Genomic DNA, 5,000 nt, shown 5'->3' on the forward strand with positions numbered 1-5,000 from the left:
GAATTCCTCGTTCATGGGGAACAATTGCAAGCCCCAATCCCTAGCACGAAGGAGGTTCAGCGGGTTACCCCGACCTTTCGGCCTAGGAAGACACGCTGATTCCTTCAGTGTAGCGCGCGTGCGGCCCAGAACATCTAAGGGCATCACAGACCTGTTATTGCTCAATCTCGTGCGGCTAGAAGCCGCCTGTCCCTCTAAGAAGAAAAGTAATCGCTGACAGCACGAAGGATGTCACGCGACTAGTTAGCAGGCTAGAGTCTCGTTCGTTATCGGAATTAACCAGACAAATCGCTCCACCAACTAAGAACGGCCATGCACCACCACCCACCGAATCAAGAAAGAGCTATCAATCTGTCAATCCTTCCGGTGTCCGGGCCTGGTGAGGTTTCCCGTGTTGAGTCAAATTAAGCCGCAGGCTCCACTCCTGGTGGTGCCCTTCCGTCAATTCCTTTAAGTTTCAGCTTTGCAACCATACTTCCCCCGGAACCCAAAAGCTTTGGTTTCCCGGAGGCTGCCCGCCGAGTCATCGGAGGAACTGCGGCGGATCGCTGGCTGGCATCGTTTATGGTTAGAACTAGGGCGGTATCTGATCGCCTTCGAACCTCTAACTTTCGTTCTTGATTAATGAAAACATACTTGGCAAATGCTTTCGCTTCTGTTCGTCTTGCGACGATCCAAGAATTTCACCTCTAACGTCGCAATACGAATGCCCCCGCCTGTCCCTATTAATCATTACCTCGGGTTCCGAAAACCAACAAAATAGAACCGAGGTCCTATTCCATTATTCCATGCACACAGTATTCAGGCGGGCTTGCCTGCTTTAAGCACTCTAATTTGTTCAAAGTAAACGTGCCGGCCCACCGAGACACTCAATAAAGAGCACCCTGGTAGGATTTCAACGGGGTCCGCCTCGGGACGCACGAGCACGCACGAGGCGGTCGCACGCCTTCAGCTCGCCCCACCGGCAGGACGTCCCACGATACATGCCAGTTAAACACCGACGGGCGGTGAACCAACAGCGTGGGACACAAATCCAACTACGAGCTTTTTAACCGCAACAACTTTAATATACGCTATTGGAGCTGGAATTACCGCGGCTGCTGGCACCAGACTTGCCCTCCAATAGATACTCGTTAAAGGATTTAAAGTGTACTCATTCCGATTACGGGGCCTCGGATGAGTCCCGTATCGTTATTTTTCGTCACTACCTCCCCGTGCCGGGAGTGGGTAATTTGCGCGCCTGCTGCCTTCCTTGGATGTGGTAGCCGTTTCTCAGGCTCCCTCTCCGGAATCGAACCCTGATTCCCCGTTACCCGTTACAACCATGGTAGGCGCAGAACCTACCATCGACAGTTGATAAGGCAGACATTTGAAAGATGCGTCGCCGGTACGAGGACCGTGCGATCAGCCCAAAGTTATTCAGAGTCACCAAGGCAAACGGACCGGACGAGCCGACCGATTGGTTTTGATCTAATAAAAGCGTCCCTTCCATCTCTGGTCGGGACTCTGTTTGCATGTATTAGCTCTAGAATTACCACAGTTATCCAAGTAACGTGGGTACGATCTAAGGAACCATAACTGATTTAATGAGCCATTCGCGGTTTCACCTTAATGCGGCTTGTACTGAGACATGCATGGCTTAATCTTTGAGACAAGCATATGACTACTGGCAGGATCAACCAGGGAGCTGCGTCAACTAGAGCTGAGCAGCCGGCCGCCCGGGAGTGTGTCCCGGGGGCCCGCGCGAACACGCAAGCGTCCGCTCAATCATTCTGCAAACAGGAGGAGGCTGAGCTCCCCTGCACAATACACCTCGAAACCCTCTCAGGTCCCGGCGGCGCGCAGCGCCGTCCCAAGTACTTGGTCGGGTTCGAGAGAGGCGCAATCGCCCGGAGTTAGGCGAGTAGACGCTTTCGGTGCGACCACCCGTGCTCCCAACTGAGCTTGCCGCTGCCGACAGAGGCCCGGGAGCGTGCTGTCGTGGCATTGCCGGCGGGAGACAACACGCGCCACCTACGGTGACCGGCAGCTCCAACGCCAGCGCCACAGAAGGACAAAAGCCCCACTTGGGTGCCGAAGCGAACTCTCCCAGCACAGCGCACGCGCCAACACATCCGCACAGCTGCGATACAAACCACCAGCGAGAACCGCTGGGGCGACCGAGCAGCAGACGGCGTCGCGGCGCCGAGCGCCGGGCGGCGGCGCATCCTCAACGCACACAGTCCTCAATCGGACCAGCACACTGAAGATGTCCACCGCGCTTCGCACCGGGCCCGCGAGGACCTACTTTGGCCGCACGGCGCCGCGCGCAGGGTGCGCCGGCGCGCAGCTGCGACGCCTGCCGCGTCCGTCGGCCGGCGCGCCTGCCACTGGCCGCCCCCACCAGCCGGCTGTAGCGCGTGCGCCCACGCACCGCGCGGCCAGCACGCCGGGAGGCGCCCCCTCACCGGCCGGGGACGGTCCCACCCAGCCACCGCCGCGTATCGCTTCACACCCAGATGCCGTTCAGTTTCGTCGGCATGGTGGGTATCGCTGGAACAACCGGTTAGTACCTCAACCTATCGTCGCCATCACCGATTCACCCCTAGCGAGAACAACCGCACCACAACAGGTTACCATTTGTTCATTTGCGTAACTTCACCAGAAAACGCAGGCGTCCATCGCCATTTGCAACTTCAACGATTATTGCATGCCTGTGTCAGGTGTCACGCCACACTACGTCTGCCCACATACACGCAACAAAATGTGCACGCCTAGACAATACGTGGAAGGTGGCCCCCGTACGTATGCGATGTCCATTGCTCGAACGACTGTCAACCGGCCTCTGTAGCATGTCGCAGATATGGAACGCGGTGCACCATGCCATCACGGTGTGTGAGGAGAGACGACTAGGTCCGAATACATCAACAGACAGCTCATGCTGATCGCCATCCACGGCGTCCGTTCCTCCCACACGTCTCTATGGCGTACCACACTGCAATCCAGCTCTCATAGGGAGACGACACGTAGCTGCGTGCACAATATTTGCACTGTATGGTCCGCCGTTTTTGGGCGCAGTCGTTGTGCGGTCACACATGTGCCACGATGTATCATTCAGTACATAAGGACGAATGTGCAGTACAGATTGTGGTTCACGCGTACGACATCAGCGGACAGTTGACACAGGCCGCACCACAACGTAGCCTGAGTACGTCGCATGCGAAGGGCATTGAACATGCAAACTTCTCACCAACCAGCTTGCGAAGGCAGGGGGCAAGGTGGGGACGTGGGGAGGGGCGGCATGTACGTCCTGCTGCCATCCACATTACAGTGTACAGCAGGAGCATGTGGAAAGTGAGCAAGACTTGCAAGGTGTTTAACATGAAGCGATACACAGGGGTGCGGGCAGTGCGAGTAGCGAACTATATTGCGAGGGTTGCGGGTGGGCAACACTACAGTAATTGAACGAGTCGTATAACAATTACAGAGCAGGTTTAGGCGACAACGTGGGTTACGTTAAGGCGACAACATGGGTTAGGTTAAGGCACAACATGGGTTAGGTTAAGGCACAACATGGGTTAGGTTAAGGCACAACATGGGTTAGGTTAAGGCACAACATGGGTTAGGTTAAGGCACAACATGGGTTAGGTTAAGGCACAACATGGGTTAGGTTAAGGCACAACATGGGTTAGGTTAAGGCACAACATGGGTTAGGTTGAGGCACAACATGGGTTAGGTTAAGGCACAACATGGGTTAGGTTGAGGCACAACATGGGTTAGGTTGAGGCACAACATGGGTTAGGTTGAGGCACAACATGGGTTAGGTTAAGGTACAACATGGGTTAGGTTAAGGTACAACATGGGTTAGGTTAAGGTACAACATGGGTTAGGTTAAGGTACAACATGGGTTAGGTTAAGGTACAACATGGGTTAGGTTAAGGTACAACATAGGTTAGGTTAAGGTACAACATAGGTTAGGTTAAGGTACAACATAGGTTAGGTTAAGGTACAACATAGGTTAGGTTAAGGTACAACATAGGTTAGGTTAAGGTACAACATAGGTTAGGTTAAGGTACAACATAGGTTAGGTTAAGGTACAACATAGGTTAGGTTAGGTTAGGTTAGGTTACACGTTGTTGTACGGAAAGGTGTAGGGGGGGGGGGGGGCGGGGGCGGCAGGTTCGTTGATAGTGATTATAGTAAGTGAATGCTTGTGACATGATCAGATTTGTCACGTCAGGATGCACCTTTGGCTTATTAGAGGCGGCGCTCCAATTCTATGCTTGTGTGAGACCTGTGTCTTTGACTCATGTCATTGTTTGTGCGCTGTGACAGGAGGTACTATTGTGATGTTGGGTGCACCGTTGTATAGGACATGTGTGGGTGTTGGTGCCTGGTCTGCGCAATGGTGGATGTCGAAAGGCTGGGATATTGTATTTTCCGCACGGACCTCCTGGTCTGGTTGTGATAGTGTGGATTGTGTAATGTGGCGGAGAAGATGCACTGGATGTTGTTCCATGCTGGTGCTTACATATTGTATGTGCGCCTGTTAGAAGCAGAGAGTGGTGCATGATCAGAGTGTCTGGCTGACGTGTGGTTCCCATTTTGGGCAGACTCTTTCAGCATGTATACGGACAGTTGTGTATATTTGCTGTAGTTTGATGGCTCTGCATTGATTACTAATCAGCGCCGTGTGTACGGGTAATCTGGTTCCAGTCCAAAATGTTCCATCTGTGTACATTAGTGACAAAGACTCCCCCCATGCAGTGGGGCTCGGTCTGTTATAACTCTTCCGCGTAATATATTTGCCCCACGTTTTTGCGACTGCGAGTGCGAGTGCAACGCGCATGGGGACCGACATGCTGATGGCTCGGTATCGGACGCCGTACAGTGAGCAACGCGATCGCGTCTCTCGCTCGTAAGTGGTACAGGTCGCGGCTCATGTATACGGACAGCGGGAATGTCGCATATTGGAAATAACTCTTCATGAAACGCAAGTTATAGGGGTGGATTGCACTTTA

At 53.6% G+C, this 5,000-nt stretch overlaps 1 non-coding gene across 1 annotated transcript in view; it reads right to left on the reverse strand.

Annotated features, from left to right (window-relative positions):
• LOC124771074 overlaps nucleotides 1–1,686 on the reverse strand; it is a 1,909-nt gene extending 223 nt beyond the window's left edge. The window contains exon 1 of the ribosomal RNA XR_007013282.1: nucleotides 1–1,686. This exon is cut by the window's left edge and continues 223 nt beyond it. This is a non-coding gene — a ribosomal RNA (small subunit ribosomal RNA).
• Nucleotides 1,687–5,000: the final 3,314 nt, after the last annotated feature.

The sequence above is a fragment of the Schistocerca piceifrons genome, unplaced genomic scaffold (assembly GCF_021461385.2).
Source record: "Schistocerca piceifrons isolate TAMUIC-IGC-003096 unplaced genomic scaffold, iqSchPice1.1 HiC_scaffold_89, whole genome shotgun sequence".
NCBI lineage: Eukaryota > Metazoa > Arthropoda > Insecta > Orthoptera > Acrididae > Schistocerca > Schistocerca piceifrons.